The 27,149-nt window shown below is 40.6% G+C and overlaps 1 long non-coding RNA gene across 1 annotated transcript; it reads right to left on the minus strand.

Moving 5' to 3' along the window:
• Nucleotides 1-19,944: 19,944 nt before the first annotated feature.
• LOC139354122 (uncharacterized) lies at nt 19,945-26,009 on the minus strand. Its single transcript, XR_011605202.1, has 2 exons — nt 24,787-26,009; nt 19,945-24,721 (listed from the first exon to the last, which is right to left on the minus strand). It is a non-coding gene; the product is annotated as an uncharacterized lncRNA (long non-coding RNA).
• Between the last annotated feature and the right edge of the window lie 1,140 nt (nt 26,010-27,149).

A 27,149-nucleotide genomic window follows, 5' to 3' on the forward strand; every position in this document is an offset into this window, starting at 1 on the left:
ACCCTAAACGCAAACCGAGAGGAACCAGAAAGCCTCCTTGGTGGACACAGAAACTTTCAGAACTCAGATCCAGTTGCAGAACCCTTTTTAACAGGGCAAAAGCAGGAAATGAGGATCTAAAATGGCAACAGTACAAGTTAGAACTAGCCTCCTACAAGAAGGCCATAAGGAAAGAAAAAAGATCAGCTTGGCAGACCTTCTGCTCAAACATAGAGGAAACAGCCGATGCAGCTCGGCTTAGGAAGATCCTCTCCAAAACAACCCCCTCCCTGGGGTACCTTCAAAAACCAGATGGCTCGTGGACAGACTCTAGTGAGGAGTCCCTAAGCCTACTACTAGACACCCACTTTCCGGGTAGTCTCCCGGTAGAACGTCTCCCAGGAAATCATGCAGGTCTAAGCATTGACTTGGAAACGCTTCTACTCCTGCAAAAAGGCCATCGGATCGAAATGGGGCATGTCCCCAAAAATCGTCAGCTGGATACACACAGCGATAGTTAAGCCTATTCTGCTCTACGGAGTGTCAATATGGTGGCCCGCGCTAATGAAGCAGACAAGCACAACAAACCTAAACAAGGTACAACGAATGGCATCCTTATGCATAAGCGGAGCCCTTCGCACCCCCCCCCCCCCCCCAACGAGGCGCTAAATGCTATTCTGAACCTTCCAAGTCTGGACTTAGCCGGCATGGAACGAGCTAAGATAGCTGCGGTTCGGATGAGGGACTTAGGGCAGTGGAAGCCCCAAATATACGGTCATGCCAGGATACTCCAGCAGGACACAATGATCCCACCCAGTACAGATCTATGTAAACCTATTGGATACATCCACACACGGCTCAAAATTAAATAATCAAGTCGGAGGAGGTATATACTCCGAACAACTTAATATCAGGAAATCCTTCAGACTTCCGGATCACTGTAGCGTCTTCCAGGCGGAAGTATTTGCCATAATTGAAGCTTTGATGCTTCTGAACGATGCAAACTGTCAGAATAAACTGATTAACATCTACAGTGATAGTCAAGCGGCTATCAGGTCGATTATCTCGACCAATACAAACTCCCACACCATATCAAACTGCCGCAAATCTCTGCACGAGATGGCTCTGCAGTTTAAAATTTACCTGATTTGGGTCCCGGGTCACCGGCACATTACAGGCAACTGTATTGCAGATGAGCTGGCCAGGCATGGCACTACCGTTCCTCTCCTTCCGGACAAGGAGAAAATCGGTATGCCGATGGCCACCTGCAAGCTTAACATTAGAAATCAACACAAGAAACTTGCGAGCCTAGCATGGACACATGTTAAGCACTGTCGCATCTCTCGCCAGACATGGCCAATCATCGACGCGAAGAGAACTTCGGAACTATTAAGACTAAACCGTACCGAGTGCGGAATGGTAATACGAGTGTTAACAGGCCACTGGTTGGTTGGCACACACGCAAGCAGATTGGGCGCGCCCCGAAACGATTTCTGCAGAAGCTGCAGGGACGAGGAGGAAGAGGAAACGGTGGAACACCTGTTCTGTTCCTGCCCGGCTCTGTGCAGATCTAGACTGTACCACTTAGGGAATCCCTTCATGAACAGTCTAAAATTCATTAAAGCAATCGGATGGGAATTATGCTAAGCCAGCTGCAATAATGGCAGCAGATTTTTAAGAAAGGGGATACAGATCCACGCGGTACCACAATGGACCTTTTAAGGACTAAGTGTGACAATGATTTGGCAGCCGCTCTAACCTAACCTAACCTAACCTAGCATCGAATTTGTGGTTTTCAGTGAGAGCATTTTAATTGCTCTTTTGGAAATGGCATTAATATGGGATCCAGAGTCAAGCAGGGCTCTGAATTCTGCCTTATGTCCATTTACTCCTTGAATAATTACTCGGGCAGTCGCCAGAAGAATATAACTGAATTGCTTTCCAATCGCAGATGCGGCCGTGATACTATCCGAGAGGTCCGGTTTTGTTTCCAAATGCAACAAGGTATTGTGTTTTTTGTTGCATTTAAAGCAATCTCTCTTTGTACATGTCTTTGACGGGTGATTTTGTCTTAGACATTTAACACATAATTTGGTTGTCTTTAAAAACTCATTGCATTTATATATGCTGTGATTTGGTTTCTTACAAAAGAAACAGTTGTGTTGTGATATCATCTACCTATTTATTTAGGTCAAAGTAGCTATCAGCAACGAACGAATTTCTGCTAAGTCGAAATCGTACAGTAAGCTTTTGCTGAAAGACGCCCCTAAAGTGGATTTCAACAATAAAGAATTTATGTCTAGTGTAATAGTCTTCATTGACCAGTTTTTTTTGTGTATTTTACAAACATAGATTGGGCTCCCTATATTGAATACCGAAAGCGTACGAACGGACATTCTTGTCTTAAAAAGTTGCAGGGGCAATCGGTTTGTCGATTCGGAATCGCCCCGAATGAAAATATTGAAGGCACTTCTTGGGAAAATACTTTTTTTCAATACTTTTCTCTTCAGATACTTTTCGGTCTGATGATGAAAATAGCAGATCTATTTTTAAATGTTAGTCTATTGATTCAACCAAAAAACCTTTATGGAGGGACTTTTATATATTTCACAACAAATAACAGTTATTCGAAGACTTTTGTATATTCAGAGAACAACAGTTTTCGAAAGACTTTTTATTATAAAAATCCTGACTGATATTTTCGAAAGTCTTTTAAAATATACGGCAGTCAGTGATTTTATTTGTGATTAATATTTTCTGTACAAAATACAAAGCCTGTAGCATTCTAGCTCTACTTAAAAGTTAACCAATAACCTTAAAAATAAAAAAAATGTCAATATGGATCGAAATCAAAATTTGATAGTTTAACAATTTGTTCGTAGTTCTACCAAATGCGATAAAGTGTAGTTAGTGTGAAATCGAGTTGAACGGAAATCCTTTCATCAATATGGTTCGGCACTTAAAGGCGAAACACAAATATAGCGCAATGTTTGGATAAAGAAGAGAATAACCACATTCGCACTTTTGCTCATAAACTTATACTAACAGAGTTAAGATCGAATTTATTTTCTCATACCCTAGAACAACTTTTAATACTGAAATTAAATACACACAAACTAATGCGAGATATTTCTTCATCCACTATAGCCTCAGAATTTCTCTGGGAAACAATAGACGACCTCTACGGAAGTGATCACCTCCCTATCTTAATCTCAATGAACCTTAATGCCTCCCCCTCATCCTACACCTTCAAACCCTCCTTTAACTTAAAGAAAGCAATCTAGGAAGCATACAAAAAATCTTTTTGTAACAATTCTACTGACAAGCCACCGAGCGAAAATGTCAATAAAGAAGCAGCTTTGTTAAGAAAAATTATTATCCACAGCGCGCACCAATCAATCCCCCAGAACTCTACTTTTCAATTCCCTAGAACAGTCCCGTGGTGGAATCAAAACTTATCAGTTTTGAAGAATGCCAAATCGTCTAAATGGTCAATACTAAAACGTAACATTACTACGTATAATATAATAGAAAACAAAAGAGCCAACGCTAAACTAAAGAAAGCCATTAGAGAAGCCAAACGAGTCTCTATTTTTAATTTCACATCCGATATTAGTCCCTTCTCATCTCCAGCAAGAACATGGTCCAACATCAGACGCCTTTGCGGCCTTTACCCCACAAAGCACGTACACTGCATTAACGACCCTTCCTTCCCCACCCCCAGAACATCCCAAAGTGAAATCGCTAACTCTTTTGGACTTGCCTGGTCCAAAGAAGCTGACGACGGTAACTTTTCTCCAACTGAAGGAATGGAAAATAGGCAAACGCATATTAAATTACGTCCTTAACTTTATGACAAACAGAAAAATAATCATAAAATCCGGCAACAACCTTTCAAGCCTTTTCCCACTTAACAATGGCATACCCCAGGGGTCTCCAATCTCAGTAATTCTCTTTCTCATAGCTTACAACACTCTCTCCCATATTATCTCCTTACACAAAGAAATAAAACTATCAGCATACGCCGATGACTTCCATCTTATAATCGAACACAATAAACAAAAAAACCCCACTACCAACCTCCAAACCCTGTTTACTCAAATAGACGACTGGTGTACGTACTCTGGATCAATTCTATCAAAAGAAAAATGTCAAGTCCTTCACATATGCAGAAAACATAACTGCTCTGCCAAGATCCTTACAGGCGACACAAATCTTCCCAGTACCAACTCCCTCAGAATACTAGGACTTACTATTAACAACAAATACACCTGGAACACCCATATTACAAAATTAAAAACAGAACTATCAAAAACTCTAAATATTATTAAACATCTCTCTTCCCTTAAATATAACAGTAACACAACCACTCTTATCAATACTATTAAATCTATCCTCATTTCTAAAATCGATTTTTGCCTGCCTTTCTACGGATATTGTCCCAAATCTAAATTAAACTGTTTAAAAACAACATTAAACGCAGCTCTAAGAGCAGCCTTAGGAGCCTACCGAACCACACCAGTAAACAACTTACTACTAGAAACTAAAACAAACACATTAGAACAAAAACGAAACTTCCTTACAGCCAAATTAAGTAAAAATATCCTTTTCGCCCACGGCACCCATATAACTAAACTAATAAAGCCACATAAAAGAAAATACAGATACCCTAGTATCATAGACAGAATAATCCAAGCATGCAACCACCTATCCCTCCCCGTTTCTCCTATCCGAATCAGTAACTGTAAAAAATTTAATATGACTACCATACATAAAGATATCGATACCAGTCTGTCATCTCATAATAAACAAAATAACCCTGCAACAACTTACCAACAACTTTTCAGGTCCTTACAATCCTCATACCCACAACACAAATTTGTATATACTGACGGTTCTAAGGCTGATGGTATATCTGGATTCAGTATTACTGATGAAAATAACCTTTTAAAATCCGGTCTACTACCAATGTACTCTTCCTCCTATACGAGCGAGATCACTGCCATCCTAGAAGCCAAAAAACTTTGTCAAGGAAAGTCTGGAAAACACGCAATCTGCACCGACTCCCTCTCCTCCCTTAACTCGATTAAAAACCTTAATAAACACTCCTACTACATTACATCAATAAGAAACATCATAACCAAAAACTTCCCAAAAATAAGCCTTATTTGGATTCCTAGCCACATAGGAATAAAAGGCAACGAAACTGCTGACTCATTTGCCAAACTTAGCCTTCAATCCCCCCTTATATACACCCCTAACTACAATTTTACGGACATCGCTCGCCACCTAAAACAATGCTTTGATAATGAACTGATAAAAACCTTGGAAACAGCATCTCCTTGGTACCAACTTGTAAAACCCCTAACATTCCCACACAAACACGAAATGAATAGAAGACAACAAATAATTATTAACAGAATACGACTTGGACACACCAAGTTCACCAATGCGCATTACATTGATAAAAACCTTTCCTCTATCTGCCCCCCGTGCAACATCAGCCCAATAAGCCTAACCCATATTATTACCTCATGCCCCGCCCTTACTCTCCAAAGAACTGCATCGTTCAACTCCCAAAACCCTTTCCACATTATATCAAATCCTACTTTAATCAATACCCAGAAAATCGTACTCTTTCTTAATAATTCGAACATATTATATAAGATATAATAAATTGTAAAATATAATAAAAATATTAATCATCACTACTAAATTACCATAAGCGAGCTTAAGGCCTTTTGTTGCTATAGCTCTAGAATAAACCCACTGTTAGCTTAAAGTTTTAACTATAAGTTAGCATTAGATAATAATAATAATAATAATATTTCCAAAAGACTTATATTTGAAAGCATATTAATCTTAGACTTTTCTTTGAACAGTCTATTGATAACAGTTTTTCTCTGTGAAATATGTAAAAGTTTTTTTATAACAGTTATTTTGTGACAGATAAAGTAAAAGGCCTTTCCAAACTCATTATTTCAGACTAATAAATAAAAGTCGGGAAAACAATTGTTTTCAAATGACTTTTATTTTAGAAGTTATAACTGTTACAGTCCCTGATCCTAGCATGTTGGACTGCATATATGCTTTTAGGTCTAGTCGGTAGAGAGCATTTGCAGAAACTCAGTTCAATGCTTATTTTAAACCCAACTGTTGAACTAATAAGCTTTTTTATTAGTTATTGCAAATTTAAAATACCAAATTTGGGGTTGTTTTATGCTTGCTAACAATTTATTAGCGAATGAGTACAGCAGGCGAAACGAGAGTGCGTTTAATGTCCTAATGTACTGATATTACAAGGGGTCAGCCAGTCGAAGGCTGTGCCCGAGAATGCAAGTACACAAATATGAGAGAGCGAGAGAGAGAGATGCCTTTCGCGATGCAGTTAATATTAGATACCGGATTCAGAAGTTAATTAGCTGCCACGGCTGCGTGACCTGACATACTCCCCCCGTTGAAAGCCTGGGCTTCAACATCATCCTTAAGGATGAGATCAAAACGGCAAACTCGAGCCACGCCATCTTCACCGAACAGAAGCTCAATCACTCTGACGAGGGGCCACTTCATGGGAGGCAAGTTTTTGTCCTTGACCAGAACTAAGTCATCGAAAACAAGGCCAGGTTTTGGGGTGCGCCACTTGGAGCGCTGCTGCAGTAGTGTTAAGTATTCTTTCTTTCATTCTTTCAAAAAATGTGCTAGGGTTAATACATTCAGATCAGCTGGGTTTTCTGAAATCGAGACTAATAGTCGATAATTAACAACCGCCGAAATGTGAGACACCAGGGTCCGCAACTCCTCAGAGGCTAAAACAGCAGTGCCAACAGCGCGGTAGCCGCTTCCCAAAGACCGCCAAGGTGTGGCGACTTAGGATGAATGAAACACCAATCAATATCCTCCGCTAGGCAAAAGTCAAATGTAGCTCTCTGATGATCATTGCTGAGGAATAGGCGCCTTAGTTAGAGCAGTTAATTGCGAGTGCCAACAAAGTTGGTTGCATTATCAGACCAAATCTGCCGTGGCCTTCTTCTAGTGCATATAAATCGTTTGAGGCCATGTAGAAACCACACCGTAGAGAGATTCTTGATCAACTCCAAATGAATAGCCTTTGTGGCGAAATAAATGAAGACACAAACGTAGCATTTTACTGGAGGCTTGCTTTGCACCTCTGACTTGCAGATACATGGCGCGCAAAAGTCAATGCCAGTTCGAATGCATGAGATCCATGAAGTCGTTCCTTTGGAAGATCCGCCATGACATGGTCCACTACTCGAAGCTTTATTCGAAAGCATCTAATAAATTTGATTACTGCCTTCATCACCGTGAACGTACGGCTACGGATACGATAACTAAACTTGTAGACTTGAAGGCCAGCCAAGGAATTGACAAATTTTGAACTTGCCACTATGTATTCGTATGGAGATTTTATCAGTAGAATCCTTCGGCGAACCTCAAGCGTTGCCTTTCAGCAATAATTGGGGTCGGCCAGTCAGCTTTGGGGCCACAAAGGAATTTTGGTCCATGAGCCCAGAAAGGAGACTCCTTGAGCTCAGCAGGAAAAGCACCTCGGGAGATAATGTCAGCTGGACTTAAAATAGTTGAAACATATCGCCTCTGCACTGACTCAGTTAGCTATTGAATGGCAGCTACTCTGTTTGCTAAAACAAATATTGAATCTGGATGGCTCGTCTCGAAACCATGAAAGCGCAACAGCAGAGTCGCTCCAGCAGTACAACTTTCCATCAAATACATTCGTCCCAGCCACTTCTGCGATGAGCCTAGACAGGAGTTCAGCCCCACAAAGATCCAGCTTGAGCACAGTGAGTGTTTTCAAGAGGGCTACCCTTGACTTTAAGCAAAGTAATTAAGTTTGGCCGTTGAAAACGATCTAGACACAGGCACCATATGCTTCTATGCTGGCATAATCCATGAATCTCACTCTCAGTGTTTGGAGAAATGACCAGAAATGACCAGGAAGGGACGCATGCCTTATCTGCCCAAAACTCGTGCAAAAAGCACTCCATTCTGTATTCTGTAACTTAGGACCTCTTTCATCCCAAGATAACATCTCCTTGCACAGTTGTTGGAGGACATTATTCGATTTCGTGATCACAAGCCCAACCAACCCGAGAGGATCGTAAACTCGCGCTATTGCAGACAAGACAGATCACCTGCAGGGGCTTGATGCTGACTGTAAGGCCGGAAAGAAAATCAATAATTGGTCAGAAATTGGATCCCAAGCGAGACCTACAGTTTTTGCAAAATCAGAGCCATCATCAAACTTATAATAAGACTCCTTATCCTTGTCTGCAACTCCATCCAAAACAGCTGACACATTCGAGCACCCCTTTCTAAGCTTAAATTTTCCCTTGCCTAGAAGTTTTGATGCCTGATCCATAATGTTGACTGCCTCTTCCTTGGATTTGGCTCCAGATATCAAATCATCCACATAAAAATCGCGACGAATGACCTCAGCCGCAAGCGGAAACGCTGTATGCTCGTCTGCTGCCAACTGATGCATAGCTCGCACAGCCAGAAATGATGCTGGCTTCGTGCCATAAGTAACGGTGTCTAGCTTAAACACCCGCAATTGGTCCTGGGGGGAGTCCCTCCACAAAATGCATTGCAAATGACTGTCCTCAGGCTGAACCCTAACACAACGGTACATTTTGCAAATGTCTCCTGTGATTGCTACTGGGAGTGAACGAAACCGAAGAAGAATCTGGAACAGCTTAGGCTGAATTACAGGGCCTGTCATAAGAACATAGCCCGAGGAAATGCCCGCCGATCCATCAAAAACTACGTGAAGCTTTGTGGTGGAGCTATCTTCCTTTATGACGCAATGATGAGGCAAACAGTATCGGCACGACCAAATGTCAGCGGCAGAAACTGATGACATATGTCTTAGATCGAGGTATTTCTTTATGAAGGCTGCGTATTAAGCCTTCAAGGCTGGCTGACGATTCAGCTTTCTCCCTAGGGGCAAGAATCTTCGATAAGCTTGCTGGTAGGACTCTCCCAAGAGATCTTGATTGAGCTTGGCAGGTAGCCGAACATAATAATCACCAGCTGGCAAACGAACGAAGTGTCTTACGAAATGTGCTTCACAGTCCAATTCTTCCTTAGTAGCGCGTATAATTGGCTCGGTGCAGCTTTCCACTTCCCAAGATCGTCGAAGAAGATCGTCTAACCGATCGAAACTATTCTCCCTACTAGCGAGATTTACATCTCGAGACGACATTAAGGATGAGCCATTGGAGAGGCCGTAACCTCCAGAAACAACCCAACCCAGACGCTTCTTTTGAATTACGGGTTAACCAGGAGGGAGCTTGATTTGACCAACGCATAACATCTCGTAAAAGAAGCTGGCTCCGATTGAAAGGTCCACCTGCTTGGGTGTATAAAACCTTGGGTCATCTAACTGTATATTTTTAGGTATGTTCCAGTTGCCGATGTCGGCCTTAAAGCAAGGCTGTCGCTCTGTTATGTTTGGAGCAATCACCGCGGTAATGTTGGCAGGGTTTTAAAATTCTGACGATGAGAAATGGAGTGACCTGCATCATTACAGAATATACAGATCCAAGGGTTCGAATTCGAGGCTAAAAATGCTGATCTACGCGTATTTGGTATTCTGTTACTTCCCACCTGATTGCCCGGCGCATAGTTTGCCGTGTCTCCAACGTCCTGCATCGCTGATCCAGAAATGATGCCTGAACTCCTACGTAGGAGTTAAGTTGACGAAGGCAGGGTCCTCTAAACGCTCTTCCCACTTTGCCTGACTTACCGGATCCTTTAAGACCGCAGATATGAGCGCTGAATTTATCTGACAGCTCCCGAAGTGTCGCGACGGAACAACTCTGCACCGCCTTTAGTCCCAGGATCTCAGTAATGAGTGCCTAAGAAACCAAACGACGATTACCAAATCTATTTTGCAGCAAATCCAAAGCAAATGCGTAGTTGCCATACGAAATTACCAGCGAGCGAATAGTTTCCAATGCAGCGTCCCTCAGGCATGATCGTAGATGCTGCAGTTTTTCTACGTTGGTAAGGACCGGATGACTATCTATGATCGTGTTAAACATAGAATAAAAATGTTGCCCTATGTCGAGGCTGACGCTGCTGGGTGCCGAAAACTCCGGGAGTGAGTGGTGCCGTCAGCAAAAGTTGAGTGCGAAAGAAGCCGTGAAGCTCATCAATCAACTCAAACTTCACGTGAAGACCGGATTCGTCGCATGAAGTTAACGCCGCACTTGAAAGGGAATCCACTAAACGCTCCACTCTAATACATAAAGCAGTTGCCTTGCGCTTTAAAAACATGGCCCTGTTTGGATCAGCGGTATCATCTCCAAAAATTCCCGTAGGCATAGCTACAACAACAACAAATCCAGCAGACGAAATGACCAAAATTCGAGTTCAGCGGGAAGACGAGAGCAAGGCAAACGAGGGAATAACAGCCCGTTACTTGGCTCTGAACGCTCATATGTATAACTGATTTTGCGCCTTATGTGCATATTTCCGCAATCACAAACTGCTATTTATTTATAGCGCTCACTACATTTAAGGCTTTATGGTTTTTTTATACCCGTTACTCGTATAGTAAAGGGGTATACTATATTCGTCGAAAAGTATGTAACAGGCCATGTCCGTCTGTCCGTATGAACGCTGAGATCTCGAAAACTATAAGATCTAGGCTATTGGGACTTAGCATGTAGATTTCTGAGCTTCTGGCGCAGCGAAAGTTTGTTTTAGCAGGGTGCCACACCCACTCTTACGCCCACAAGCCGCCCAAAACAGTGGCTCCTAAAGTTTTAATGCTAGAATAAAAATTTTAGCTGAAATGTATAGTTCTCATCAATACCTATCCATTGACCCAAAAAAAGTTTGCCACGCGCACAAACATCAAAAAATCGTAAGTATGAACGCGGATATCTCGGAAACTATAAAAGATAGAGAATCGGGACTACAGATTTAGATTTCGTAGCCTTATACGCAGCGCAAATTTGTTACGCGAATATGCCACGCCCACTCTAACGCCCACAAGCCGCCCAAATCTGTGGCGCCCATAATTATCATGCTAGAAACAAATTTGAACTGAAATATGTATTAGTCTCGTCAATACCTATCAATTGACCCCAAAAAGAGTTTGCCACGCCCACCCATAACGCTTAAATCTGTTTACCGCCCACATAACCATGTATTGAGATCGCGGCTAGGTGGCACATTTCAATCTCGCTTTACTGCTTGCATATCTCCATTTCCCTTTGTTCCCTTTAGCTGAGTATCTGATAGTCGAGGTACTTGACTATAGCGTTCTTCCTTTTTATACCCGTTACTCGTAGAGTAAAAGGGTATACTAGATTCGTCGGAAAGTATGTAACAGGCAGAAGGAAGCGTTTCCGACCCCATAAAGTATATATATTCTTGATCAGGATCACTAGCCGAGTCGATCTAGCCATGTCCGTCTGTCCGTCTGTCCGTCAGTCCGTCAGTCCGTCTGTCCGTCTGTCTGTCCGGATGAACGCTGAGATCTCGGAAACTATGGGAGCTACGCTATTGAGATTTGGCGTGCAGATTCCTGAGCTTCTTACGCAGCGCAAGTTTGTTTCAGTAGAGTGCCACGCCCACTCTAACGCCCACAAACCGCCCAAAACTGTGGCTCCTACAGTTTTGATGATAGAATAAAAATTTTAACTGAAATGTAATGTTCTTATCAATACCTATCGATTGACCCAAAAAAAAAAGTTGCCACGCCCACCCTAACGCCCATAAACCGCCCACAAACTTCAAAAAATCGTAAATATGAACGTGGATATCTCGGAAACTAGCAAAGATAGAGAATTGGGATTTCAGATTTAGATACCGTAGCCTTATACGCAGCGCAACTTTGTTACGCGAATATGCCACGCCTACTCTAACGCCCACAAACCGCGAAAACCTGTGACGCCCACAATTTTTATGCTAGATAAAAAATTTTAACTGAAATGTATTGGTCTCGACAATACCTATCGATTGGTCCAAAAAAAACTTGCCACGCCCACTCTAACGCCCATAACGCTTAAATCTGTATACCGCCGGTAGGTGGCGCATTTTAGTCTCGCTTTGCTACTTGCATATCTCTATTTAGCTGAGTAACGGGTATCTGATAGTCGAGGTACTCGACTATAGCCTTCTTCCTTGTTTTTTTGGCAAATGATTTGATGCTCCGCCAATGCACCGCAGCCGAATAAATAAATTGACTTATATGATTTTCACTTGATATTGTTTAAGTACAAATCACGTCGGGGTCACCAATGTTGAACTAATAATTTTTTTTTATTAGTTATTGCTAAGTTAAAAAATACGAATTTCAGGTTGCTTTATGCTTGTTAACAATTTATTAGCGAAAGAGTACAGCCGGCGAAACGAAAGTGCGTTTAATGCCAAGATCAGAATTCGTACTGATTTTACAAAGGGTCAGCCACCCGAATACTGGGCCCAACAATACTAGTACATAAAAATGAGAGAGCTAGATAGGGAGAGATGCCTTTCGCGATGCAATTAATACAAGAGACCGGATTCAGAAGTTGATTAGCTGCTACGGCTGCGTGACCCGACAAAATTCTTTCAATTTAAAAGTCAAATATGGATACCCAGTTAATTTTTAAACCATTTGCTTGCTGTATCTACATTATTAATCAAATAAAAACTAAAACTAAGCAACTAAATACATTCACTTTCTACAATGTTTGCGTTCTATTTATTGTTCGGTTCGGAAGCTCACATTCACAAGGTTACTATATCCCTTATCCTGTACTTAATTATATAAAGATTTTTTCTACGAATTTCAGAAAAGTATGTGTAGTTAAACATCGTAAAATCAACCTATAATTTTTTCTGGCTTTTAATAATTTACTTATTACAAAAAGTTTAAGTCGATAACAAACTTGTAAATTTTCTTCCTTTACTTAAAAAAAATATTTGTGTCACCAAATTAATGATGCATTGGTAAAAATGAATTGTATTGCATACTGAACTGAATCGGGTTGCACTTTTTATCGCTAACTACTTACTGACGGTCATTTTTAGGGCAAAAAGTGTTAAGGATCAAACGATGAATTTGAAATTTTGGAATTTTGAAATTTAAAAATAAGAATCGTTTGAACTATTTTTCAGAAAATATTAAAAAATTGGTTTAAAAAAACATTTTGCTTTACTTTTAAGACTTTTGTATTTGGAGAATTTAAGCAAAAGGAAGTGTAATTAGAATATTAGCTTTCAGCGACATAAAACACGTATCCATAGCATAAGTTATTTAAAAAGAAGGTTATTTTTAAAATCTAGCTACTTTTTTGGGTTTCCCGCCAAACTATCGGGTTTTTCCAAAAGGCTTAGAACAAACGATCTTATCTCGAGGCTTTTAATACACCTATGTATATTTTCCATAAGAGCCACCCACAAGCAAAAGGACAAATATTAGCATTTTAGAAAATCTCCCCAGAATCTTTTTTTAAAATAACTTTCGAACGGAGCACTGTATGTGATTAAAAAACAAGGGAGTATGCTATAGTCGAGTACCTCGACTATTAGATACCCGTTACTCAGCTAACGGGAGCAAAGGAAAATGGAGATATGCAAGCAGTAAAGAGACATTGGAATGCGCCACCAACCCGCGATCTCAATATATGGTTATGTGGGCGGTAGACAGATTTAGACGTTATAGGCGTTAGAGTGGGCGTGGGGTCAATCGATAGGTATTGACGAGACTAATACATTTCAGTTAAAATTTGTATTCTAGCATCAAAACTATAGGAGCCACTGTTTTGGGCGGCTTGTGGGCGTTAGAGTGGGCGTGGCACGTTGCTGACAATCTTGCGCTGCGTAAGAAGCTCAGGAATCTGAATGCGAAATCCCAATAGCCTAGCTCTTATAGTTTCTGAGACCTCAGCGTTCATACGGGCAGATGGACATGGCTAGATCGACTCGGCTATTGATCCTGATCAAGAATATATATATAACGAGGTGTTATTCGACGCGTTTTCTCAGCAAGAACATAACTTGGCTAGTCACCTGGCATTTATCCCCACCAGCCCTAACAGTTCGAATGTTTTAAATTTTTCTTCTTCCAAGCCAATTAAAATGTTAAAGTCTTGGTAATTAACCTTTTTAGTTTTTGAAATACCTTTTGACGGGTGTGCCAGTCGTTATGATCGGATCATCACTGCAGATTTCATTCTTGCGCCTTTGGACACTATACAGGTGCGCGTTCGCCACTAGGTGGACTGCCGTCCACAGTGATTATATAAGAAATCCCAAATTCGTATTTTAAAGTTAATGCGAAAAGCAGCTAATGGCATTACAGTATCTTGGTAACAAGATTATTTCGGGCAGTGAGATTTCTGCTCAAGGAGCCGTATATTGATGGCTGGAATTGGCGTTATCAGAAACTAGCAGTAAATGCATTCATATGAACACCTTCACTTAAAACTTTAAAAAATTTAAGAAGGGATTTATGGGCAGATAAAAACAAAGAACAGATTCCCATGATGGCCTGTGCTAAGGAAAATTTTGCAGCAAACTTTGAGTTTTCAAAAATAAGCCGTGAAAATCGTCAAGGGGCAAATAGTTATATTAAAGCTGAAGAAAATATAGTTATCTTTGAAGAAGTTTATTAATTTCAAAAAAATTGTTAGTATTATTTTATTGAAGCCAATTATCAGATGCACAAGCCTATAGGCTGTTTAGAAGACGCGGTTAGAAGGGTCATAGCGGCAGAGGATAATAATAAGGGAAATACAGATGGGGAGCTAGTGAGGAGTTAAAGGCATTAGCTTTTCCAGAAATATCTTCTCAACTTAACGTTTTAAATGTTCAAAATATAAGTCCAAGTACCAAGATCGTTAAATGAAAGCTCCCTCAAATATTTTCCTGATAACTTAGCAACTTTAGTTTGATCTCTTAATTTAAAATAAAAAAACAACATTTCTAAACCAAGTTTTGCATAGTGCATAGGAGGAGCAGGTGTAGGCAAGAGTTGACTTGATTGCATCTTCTTTCACCTCCTTTCCAAGGAGTATAATGGTACAGTAGGATGCAACCTAACTTCTCTTCAAATATTATTGAGTGCTGCTTTTGGTATCGGAGGCTATACTCTGGCTGGATCTGCAAGTATAAGCCTAAGCCCTGATTTGCTAAATACCCATCGTTCTAAATTAAGTGATTTTAAAGAAGATAGATAAAAGAACGATGATAGAAGAAAAAGTGGTTGACGCAACTATGTTTCTCCACTTAAAACATAGAGTAATGAACTATATAGAGGCGCCAATTGCTCTGCCGCTCTCTTTAGATAATGAGGCTATGATGCCACCTAGGCGAAAAATAGCCTAAACCGCCCACAAACTTCAAAAAATCGTAAATATGAACGTGGATATCTCGGAAACTAGCAAAGATAGAGAATTGGGATTTCAGATTTAGATACCGTAGCCTTATACGCAGCGCAACTTTGTTACGCGAATATGCCACGCCTACTCTAACGCCCACAAACCGCGAAAACCTGTGACGCCCACAATTTTTATGCTAGATAAAAAATTTTAACTGAAATGTATTGGTCTCGACAATACCTATCGATTGGTCCAAAAAAAACTTGCCACGCCCACTCTAACGCCCATAACGCTTAAATCTGTATACCGCCGGTAGGTGGCGCATTTTAGTCTCGCTTTGCTACTTGCATATCTCTATTTAGCTGAGTAACGGGTATCTGATAGTCGAGGTACTCGACTATAGCCTTCTTCCTTGTTTTTTTGGCAAATGATTTGATGCTCCGCCAATGCACCGCAGCCGAATAAATAAATTGACTTATATGATTTTCACTTGATATTGTTTAAGTACAAATCACGTCGGGGTCACCAATGTTGAACTAATAATTTTTTTTTATTAGTTATTGCTAAGTTAAAAAATACGAATTTCAGGTTGCTTTATGCTTGTTAACAATTTATTAGCGAAAGAGTACAGCCGGCGAAACGAAAGTGCGTTTAATGCCAAGATCAGAATTCGTACTGATTTTACAAAGGGTCAGCCACCCGAATACTGGGCCCAACAATACTAGTACATAAAAATGAGAGAGCTAGATAGGGAGAGATGCCTTTCGCGATGCAATTAATACAAGAGACCGGATTCAGAAGTTGATTAGCTGCTACGGCTGCGTGACCCGACAAAATTCTTTCAATTTAAAAGTCAAATATGGATACCCAGTTAATTTTTAAACCATTTGCTTGCTGTATCTACATTATTAATCAAATAAAAACTAAAACTAAGCAACTAAATACATTCACTTTCTACAATGTTTGCGTTCTATTTATTGTTCCGTTCGGAAGCTCACATTCACAAGGTTACTATATCCCTTATCCTGTACTTAATTATATAAAGATTTTTTCTACGAATTTCAGAAAAGTATGTGTAGTTAAACATCGTAAAATCAACCTATAATTTTTTCTGGCTTTTAATAATTTACTTATTACAAAAAGTTTAAGTCGATAACAAACTTGTAAATTTTCTTCCTTTACTTAAAAAAAATATTTGTGTCACCAAATTAATGATGCATTGGTAAAAATGAATTGTATTGCATACTGAACTGAATCGGGTTGCACTTTTTATCGCTAACTACTTACTGACGGTCATTTTTAGGGCAAAAAGTGTTAAGGATCAAACGATGAATTTGAAATTTTGGAATTTTGAAATTTAAAAATAAGAATCGTTTGAACTATTTTTCAGAAAATATTAAAAAATTGGTTTAAAAAAACATTTTGCTTTACTTTTAAGACTTTTGTATTTGGAGAATTTAAGCAAAAGGAAGTGTAATTAGAATATTAGCTTTCAGCGACATAAAACACGTATCCATAGCATAAGTTATTTAAAAAGAAGGTTATTTTTAAAATCTAGCTACTTTTTTGGGTTTCCCGCCAAACTATCGGGTTTTTCCAAAAGGCTTAGAACAAACGATCTTATCTCGAGGCTTTTAATACACCTATGTATATTTTCCATAAGAGCCACCCACAAGCAAAAGGACAAATATTAGCATTTTAGAAAATCTCCCCAGAATCTTTTTTTAAAATAACTTTCGAACGGAGCACTGTATGTGATTAAAAAACAAGGGAGTATGCTATAGTCGAGTACCTCGACTATTAGATACCCGTTACTCAGCTAACGGGAGCAAAGGAAAATGGAGATATGCAAGCAGTAAAGAGACATTGGAATGCGCCACCAACCCGCGATCTCAATATATGGTTATGTGGGCGGTAGACAGATTTAGACGTTATAGGCGTTAGAGTGGGCGTGGGGTCAATCGATAGGTATTGACGAGACTAATACATTTCAGTTAAAATTTGTATTCTAGCATCAAAACTATAGGAGCCACTGTTTTGGGCGGCTTGTGGGCGTTAGAGTGGGCGTGGCACGTTGCTGACAATCTTGCGCTGCGTAAGAAGCTCAGGAATCTGAATGCGAAATCCCAATAGCCTAGCTCTTATAGTTTCTGAGACCTCAGCGTTCATACGGGCAGATGGACATGGCTAGATCGACTCGGCTATTGATCCTGATCAAGAATATATATATAACGAGGTGTTATTCGACGCGTTTTCTCAGCAAGAACATAACTTGGCTAGTCACCTGGCATTTATCCCCACCAGCCCTAACAGTTCGAATGTTTTAAATTTTTCTTCTTCCAAGCCAATTAAAATGTTAAAGTCTTGGTAATTAACCTTTTTAGTTTTTGAAATACCTTTTGACGGGTGTGCCAGTCGTTATGATCGGATCATCACTGCAGATTTCATTCTTGCGCCTTTGGACACTATACAGGTGCGCGTTCGCCACTAGGTGGACTGCCGTCCACAGTGATTATATAAGAAATCCCAAATTCGTATTTTAAAGTTAATGCGAAAAGCAGCTAATGGCATTACAGTATCTTGGTAACAAGATTATTTCGGGCAGTGAGATTTCTGCTCAAGGAGCCGTATATTGATGGCTGGAATTGGCGTTATCAGAAACTAGCAGTAAATGCATTCATATGAACACCTTCACTTAAAACTTTAAAAAATTTAAGAAGGGATTTATGGGCAGATAAAAACAAAGAACAGATTCCCATGATGGCCTGTGCTAAGGAAAATTTTGCAGCAAACTTTGAGTTTTCAAAAATAAGCCGTGAAAATCGTCAAGGGGCAAATAGTTATATTAAAGCTGAAGAAAATATAGTTATCTTTGAAGAAGTTTATTAATTTCAAAAAAATTGTTAGTATTATTTTATTGAAGCCAATTATCAGATGCACAAGCCTATAGGCTGTTTAGAAGACGCGGTTAGAAGGGTCATAGCGGCAGAGGATAATAATAAGGGAAATACAGATGGGGAGCTAGTGAGGAGTTAAAGGCATTAGCTTTTCCAGAAATATCTTCTCAACTTAACGTTTTAAATGTTCAAAATATAAGTCCAAGTACCAAGATCGTTAAATGAAAGCTCCCTCAAATATTTTCCTGATAACTTAGCAACTTTAGTTTGATCTCTTAATTTAAAATAAAAAAACAACATTTCTAAACCAAGTTTTGCATAGTGCATAGGAGGAGCAGGTGTAGGCAAGAGTTGACTTGATTGCATCTTCTTTCACCTCCTTTCCAAGGAGTATAATGGTACAGTAGGATGCAACCTAACTTCTCTTCAAATATTATTGAGTGCTGCTTTTGGTATCGGAGGCTATACTCTGGCTGGATCTGCAAGTATAAGCCTAAGCCCTGATTTGCTAAATACCCATCGTTCTAAATTAAGTGATTTTAAAGAAGATAGATAAAAGAACGATGATAGAAGAAAAAGTGGTTGACGCAACTATGTTTCTCCACTTAAAACATAGAGTAATGAACTATATAGAGGCGCCAATTGCTCTGCCGCTCTCTTTAGATAATGAGGCTATGATGCCACCTAGGCGAAAAATGCTTATTTCCCCTCTTTTTGACAAGTTCGATCGAACTTGTAATTCATTCCCACCTCATTCTGCACCGCTCTTGCTCACTGTTTTGTTTTTGTTTTTAATCGAAATCCCTATTGCTGTTGATTCGCACCTAAGTTAGCTTCAAACTTGGCCTTGAATTGGCTCTTAGCAGAGGTTGGGCAGAGGTTCGGGCAGAGCAATTGGCGACTCTATATAGATTCTTACTCTATGCTTAAAATCTCTCCTAAAGCAAATATTTCCCAAAGTGGACATATTTTGGTTATTGTGCTATGCGATCCTAGACAATTTTCGCCAGAATGTGATCGTTGTATTTTTAAGCCGCCGTCGCATGGTTTGGATCTTACCTTTTGAGTTTTTCAAACTCACGGATATAATGCGACAGCGAGATGAGCAGCCGTTTGCATTTGCACTGAAGAACAAGAACACCCGCACAATTGTCTTCTAATGACATAATCCAATATGCGCTCAGATACAGCTTTAGAAGAAGAGCTTCGAGAATAGCGTTCCCCCAAGTTACTGAATACCGACTTCGATTGCTCACTCAATAGTCCGATAATAATATGAGGCACTCTATTAACAATAGAGCCATTTTTGTATTCCAAATTATTTTTAGTCTTTTTTTAAGTGGCCGCTTTTTGATAATTCTACAAAATTAGTCTCTCCAGTGTTCGACTTATCCTTTGATAAAGATTAAAATGTTTTTTATAGTGTTAGGAAATTTCAATGTATGCCTTCACTCCATCTCTGGCTGCTGTATATTTAAATCTTAGAACACTATACAGTGCTCTGATCTCAGCTCGCCGTATTGGGGTCTGTCTTTTTCCAATCCCTACGATCTCTTTAAACTCACCAGTTTAAATAAAAGTTTAAGTGCACTTCCTGACTCTAATCTTAACAATACAATACAGGCAAAATATCAAAGCTCGACAGCTCGGACCTCTGGTCCTTACCCCTCAGGTAACGTCCTTTCGTGTTCAACTTCGATAATAACTTGGAATTATGTTCTAAGATAGACACAGAGTTTATTAAATTGGTCAAATTATAAATGAAATAACAAAAGACTTTTACAAATTAATTTTTATTGAAATTCAAGTTCAATCATTTTTAATTCAAAAGATCCCTAACACAAAAAGAAATGTCACCTTTAATCAGAACACCTTTCAAGAAGTTAAGAAAGCGCGAACAAAGTCATCCGAATTATTTGATTAATTATACCACTCATTATTACCTACTAAAAGATCTTGGGCCCAATAAACTGTGGGGTCGGCAGTGGAACAGCGTTAGTTAAATGTATATGGTTGGAAATATATACGATTGAGTTGTGTGGACTGTATTCAATTTTATTCTTGCCAATTGTGAAGCCTTTTTGAACTTCACAAAAAAAACACAGTCGTAGCAGCGTTGCCAGAAGCGGAAAAAAAATATATATGTCGGTTTTCTGTTACAAAGGATTGAGGTGGCATTATGCGCCTAATGATGAGAGGTTATTAAAGCTGCAACCGTTCACGAACATCCCGGCCCGCCCTGAAGCACAGTTTCTGAATTGGGCAAAACGGCAACCTTGGTGATTGGTCGAATCATCTCTCCTGTTGATGTCTCCAGTTTGACTGCTCGAACGAAGCTGTCCTTCCCAGGACATCGCACACGTGCGATGTGCCAAGATGCAGGTAGAGTTTTGGAATCCTTAACGAGAACTACATCATCGATCGAGAGGTTGGGCGTTGAATTGGTCCATTTCAGACGATGTTGCAAAGTAGTCAGATACTCCTGATGCCATTTTTTCCAGAAACCTTGAATCATAGCCTGGATGCCTTGGCAATATCCTAATCGGCCTACAGGGATTTGGCTTAAGTCAGGATCTGGCACGGTGGTTAACGGTCGCCCAAATAAGAAGTGGGCTGGTGATAATTAGTTTTTTTTCGGTATCCGATGTGTATCATAAGGGGCGTGAGCTTATCACTGCGGTGATATAAGCAGGCAACGTGCGCATTTGTTCGAAGGTGAGCATTGAATTGCCGGTGACTTGGCGCAGATACAGTTTAATACAGCGAACTGCCGACTCCCATTTCCCTCCCCAGTGAGGATCTCTTGGGGGAATGAGTACCCACTGAATTTCATCATACACCAGAGTGGAGTCTGTGGCAAGTTCCAGGTGTATGGCCGAGGTGACCATGCAGACAAACAGGCAAATGTAGCCCTTGCTGATATGTGGCTTCCGAACTTTGGCATCCTTTAAAAATATTGGACCTGCATAGTCGCAACCAGTATTGACAAATGGAAGGGCTTGAGTGACGCGCACGATGGGTAAATCAACCATTTGTTGTTGGGCGGTGTGGTAGCATTGAAGAAAGCAGGATAAGCAGTCGTGTGTTATTCTGCGAATGAGATTAAGTGCTCCAATTATCCATAATCTCTGCCAAACGATTACAAACAGGGAGGAAACGCCAGGTGACGATTTACTCGGTGCACGTGTTCCAGGATCAGCTTCGAGATTCGGTGCGTTTTTGGTAGCCAAGCTGAGTGTTTTGCCTCTTGTGACAATTGCCATTGGTGCAGTCGTCCGCCTACCCTCAGCAAATCGTTTTCGCCTATCGTTGGTGCAAGTTTGACCAGCTGCGTTCATTTCCTTAGGGGCTTCTTGGCAAGGAGCAATTGATAGTCCTTGTAGAAAAAACGTTGCGCGTGTTTTATACGCCACAAAAGTCCATTCCACCACAAATGGTGGAGCCATCAGACCCCTGGAAGCGCAGTCAACTGGGTTTGATTTGGAGTCTACATGCCGCCAGGCCTTCCTAGGAATAGTGTCAAGGATTTACGAGGTTCTGTTTCCAACAAAAGTCTTTAGTTGGGCTGGTGCGTAGGATAACCAGGAAATTGATGAGTTGGACCAGGCAAAAACAAATATGTTCTTGTGGCGTAATGCAGAAGAGATCGAACGAATAAGTTGGCTTAGAAGAAGTGCTGCGCAAAGTTCCAGGCGTGGCAAGGATTGTGGTTTCAGTGGAGCCACCCTTGTTTTCGCAGCCACAAGGGACAACGAGATGGATCCATCGACATTTGAAACTCTGCTGTACACCGCAGCAGCATTATGCCTTGGTTGAAGCATTCGAAAATTCGTGGAGCTCGATATTGTCGGACAAGATTTTTCTCTTTGTGCAATCATGATTTTCCGCTAGACCTATGTTGTATGTGTTCCGTAGAACTACATTTGTTGCAGTCATGCAGTGTTGTAAGCCGTGTCCGTAATGGCCAAGTATCGAACAAAGTTGGCAGCCTCATCAACAAGAACTGTTTTCAAGTGATGAAGCTTCTGCGTGTTGGACAAATGCTTTTTGATATGAAGTGTGGTTTCATATATGTCTTGAAAGGGAGGCCACTCTGTGCAGTTGCCAGAAAACCACTTGATTTGAACTTTCGGCAAATCGCTCAGATTTGAATTCGCCGTGAGTACCGAGTTCCGAGAATTCGCTAATGTGACATCACCACCAACATGATCAGGCGTGTTTGGTGTGGTTTGACTTACAGCAAGTCGCTCAAATAGTTGTTGGTTTTGTTGCAGGTTCAGCAAGTTTAAATGATGCTCGTTGCTGCCATTCCCACTGCTCGTAGATGTCCCCGGTTGTAGATCATTACTCCTTTTCTTGAGAATAGCGCTTGCCCTTAGGTATATGGCTTTGTCAACCGCATTGTCGATCTCCGGATCGACATAACCTTCCACTTCCACTTTGAACTTCTTTCAAACTTCGTTTAGGAGCTCTATTCGTGTGACGATCCCTGATACGGAGATAAATTTCACAAAAAAGACGCCGTCGTAGCAGCGTTGCCAAAAGCGGGGAAATATATATATTCACGTCGGTTTTCTGCTACATAGGATAGAGATGGCATTATGCGCCTAATGATGAAAGGTTATAAAAGACTGTAAGCTTTCACGAACAGTATTCTTGGAAATGTGAATGACATTGACATTGTTTTGGGTATTATATTAATTTAATTTAAATTCACTGTCCAACACAAATGTTATTACTAAGAAAATTGACCATAAAAATGCAAAAACAATTAAACAATTATAGCTGACGAAAACAAAGGACAACACGGTCCTATAGGGTGATGTGTGCGCTCTAATTTTAAAGCTGATATCCCTGCAGTTGTTGGGTGTAATAGTACTTCCGACGACGAGGTTTATGTTAAGCAAACACACGTTCCATTCCCTGAGACAAGTGCTCGATGGTTTTTTTTAAATTGAATGCTTCTCCGACTGCGTTGCAACTGCCTATGATTACATGTGTTCTCCTGTCAGCGCTTTTGAGGTATAGATTGTTTTCGAAGAGCATCTAAGGATTCTGCAGGACTTCCCACATTATGTACAGCGAAACTGCGTATTCTCAAAATTGAGTAGCGATTTGTATATGCATGTGTGAAAGCGTTGCAGCATCAGCGCTGGGCAGACCGCCGGTGAACGAGGAAAATGTACCGAGTTCCCAGTTACCACGGGCACCGAATTTTATGAAATTCTTAGCGAAATTAAAAAACTCCTTTAAAAAATTCATTGTTTCCTACATATAGCCTGCAAGTCTCCTGATGGCTGCTCAAACTAAGCTGACCTCTGGTCACTTGCGAAGCTGAACTAAACCCTTTGGTTATGTAAGGAAACAGAACGTGGTTGATTTGGAACGCAATATCGGCAGCGAAAAATGACGCAGCGCGACATTACAGCGAGCTGTAACAGAACTCCTTCTAGGCAAATCTGTTACATATCAAAAATGTATACTTTCTTTTTACTAGCCACTGTACTGGTGCAATGAAAATTAACTCTCCACTTGCGCAAACAATAGATGAGCTGAGCGTCTGTATACAGCTTTGCAGTGGCAGCTGTATGTCGCGGTCTTCATAGCTTCGGCCCATATGGGCGAGGCGTACAGAATAGTAGAGGTCACGCTATGATCCTTCAGCTGCTTTGGTCCTCGAGTATTGGCTATCATCCTTGAGATGGCTGCAGTCGATCTAGATGCTTTGGCTGCTGCATGATCGATCACAAGGTACTTGAATGATGCATTTGTTTTTATTGGAGTTGAGTCGACTCGTATTGTTGCCTTCTCCACAGTCTTCCTGCTGCTCATGAGCACTGCCTCCGTTATGTGCTCGGCAACTGATAACCCGTTGTCTGCGAGCCAGCACAAGAGGGTGTCCATCGAGAGGCTGCATCTATCTGTGAACTGTTCGAGAGTTTTCGCTACCGTTACCAGCGCTATGTCGTCCGCAACGCATATAACAGTGCATCCTTCGGGTAGTACCTGCCTTAGGATCCCGTCGTACATGGCGTTCCATAGTATCGGGCCCTTGAGGTACTCCTCCTGTCAATATATGGAATATGTGAGCACTCTGTCCTTGAAGTAGTCTGCAACGAGGTCGGTCAGGTAGTCCGAGACTCCCACGCGATGAAGCGCTTGCAGGACAAGGATCTAGTTGGGAGAGTTAAAGGCATTCTTGACATCCAGGGTGCAGACGAGGCAGCACTCTTTTGAGCCACCTAGTTACCTTTCTCCTTCGATTGCGTTAGCAGCCAATTGGGTGACCGCTTGTATCGCGTCAATGGTGCTTCTTTTTGTCCGGAAGCCAAACTGGTGGTCCGTCGAGTTCTTTTTCGAAGTGGGTGCAGATTATGCGCTCGAAAATCTTCCACATTGTATTTAGCATTCAAAGGGGTCTGTATGTGGATGCGTCGTTGTTCAACTGGCCCGGTTTTGGGATGAGCACCAATCTTTGCCGCTTCCAACCTATGGGGAAGGTTCGTTGGGTGAGACACGTGTTATACATCCGGCAAAGGGACTGTGGTACGTACGTGTGTGTATCCGAAGTGCCTCGTGTTGCTGCTGCGGGAAAAATGAGTGGATCGCATTCTAGGTCGAAATTTTGGCGACTTCCTGAACAAGAAAGAAAGCTTACTTCGGCAAGCCGAAGATGCTATACCCTTGCCTGTCGTTCCCACAATGGCATAGTATGCACAGAGCATTCCAATTCTTTGAGAACTTAAAACTAATTACAGAAATTTTATGATCTTTGTATAATTTTGATAATAATTATCCGATAGTTAAACAATTTTATTCGATATTATAATATAATAGATAAAATGGTATTTCCAAGAGATAAAGTTAATATGATAATAAACAAGGTACAATTTCTTTTACACTTAAAAAAATATTTTTTTAATATTTCGTTTAGAAATGTAAATGATAATCACAGAAATATTAAGATAATGTTCCCCATTAATTTATGTTAACGAAAACGAAATATAACGGTCTTTTTATTATTAAGCCGGTTACTCGTAGAGTGAAAATGTATACTAGACTCGTCGGAAAGTGGGAAGCGTTACCGACCACATAAAGTGTACATATTCTTGATCAGGTTCACAAGCTGAGTCGATCTAGACGTCAGTCCGTCTTTCCGTATAGGAGCTAGAACGTTGGAATTAAGCATGCAAATTCTAGGGTTCCTGCGCAGCGCAAGCTTGTTTCAGCAGGGTGCCACGCCCACAAACGCCCAAAACGCTAGAACCCGTATAGCGGCCATATTTTGTATATTTTGTAAAAATTTTAATTCGATTTGGTTGTTATTATCAATTTCCATCTATGTACGTCCAAAAAATTACTCAAATCGTACCATTCACTAAAAAGTTATAACCATAAAATAATAAATCGAAGTCACTTGGCCTGGTTTATTAAGTATCGTATTGGATATAGGTATAATAAAGACACGATTAAGATGATTTGTATTAACATCGAAGAATATAACTTGCGACCAACTCTGCTCGAATAACTTGTTGACTGTTGTCACCTTCCACTGACAGACGCTGGGCCCTCCGAAGTAGCAACTGCTATACTCGGACTTCGTCCCACGACGACGACTTGAATTCCATCTCCTATGTTTATCCCTTTGTGTTCTTCCTCGTTTTCTAATCTCGCTGGTCGCTCTCTTTTTTTTGGCTTCGGAGTTTTTATATACCCGTGCGATCTGGCCACACTTTCGACGTACAGCCAAAACAGCTGACCTGACCGACGACAGCTATTCATATTCATATTCATGATTATCATAAATGATAATCACAGAAATATTAAGATAATGTTCCCCATTAATTTATGTTAACGAAAACGAAATATAACGGTCTTTTTATTATTAAGCCGGTTACTCGTAGAGTGAAAATGTATACTAGACTCGTCGGAAAGTGGGAAGCGTTACCGACCACATAAAGTGTACATATTCTTGATCAGGTTCACAAGCTGAGTCGATCTAGACGTCAGTCCGTCTTTCCGTATAGGAGCTAGAACGTTGGAATTAAGCATGCAAATTCTAGGGTTCCTGCGCAGCGCAAGCTTGTTTCAGCAGGGTGCCACGCCCACAAACGCCCAAAACGCTAGAACCCGTATAGCGGCCATATTTTGTATATTTTGTAAAAATTTTAATTCGATTTGGTTGTTATTATCAATTTCCATCTATGTACGTCCAAAAAATTACTCAAATCGTACCATTCACTAAAAAGTTATAACCATAAAATAATAAATCGAAGTCACTTGGCCTGGTTTATTAAGTATCGTATTGGATATAGGTATAATAAAGACACGATTAAGATGATTTGTATTAACATCGAAGAATATAACTTGCGACCAACTCTGCTCGAATAACTTGTTGACTGTTGTCACCTTCCACTGACAGACGCTGGGCCCTCCGAAGTAGCAACTGCTATACTCGGACTTCGTCCCACGACGACGACTTGAATTCCATCTCCTATGTTTATCCCTTTGTGTTCTTCCTCGTTTTCTAATCTCGCTGGTCGCTCTCTTTTTTTTGGCTTCGGAGTTTTTATATACCCGTGCGATCTGGCCACACTTTCGACGTACAGCCAAAACAGCTGACCTGACCGACGACAGCTATTCATACCTAGAACTATGTTTTTCATAAATAATTAATCAAACTTAATAAAGTGCGAGAGAGACGAAGATATACTCATACAGAGAAACGGCTGCTTACGAAATTTTACTAGCGCCTTCTAGGTTTCACTTTATGAGGGGTGTTAGTGAAACCTTGGAAGCAGCCGATAGAAATGAACGATAGGTCGCACTTATTTGTTAGCTGAGTAATGGATATCTGATTGTCGAGGCCGTCGACTATATCCTTTTTATTTGTTATAATTTCATTAATCAACTACCA

Source organism: Drosophila suzukii, assembly GCF_043229965.1.
Source record: "Drosophila suzukii chromosome 2 unlocalized genomic scaffold, CBGP_Dsuzu_IsoJpt1.0 scf_2c, whole genome shotgun sequence".
Classification (NCBI taxonomy): Eukaryota; Metazoa; Arthropoda; class Insecta; order Diptera; family Drosophilidae; genus Drosophila; species Drosophila suzukii.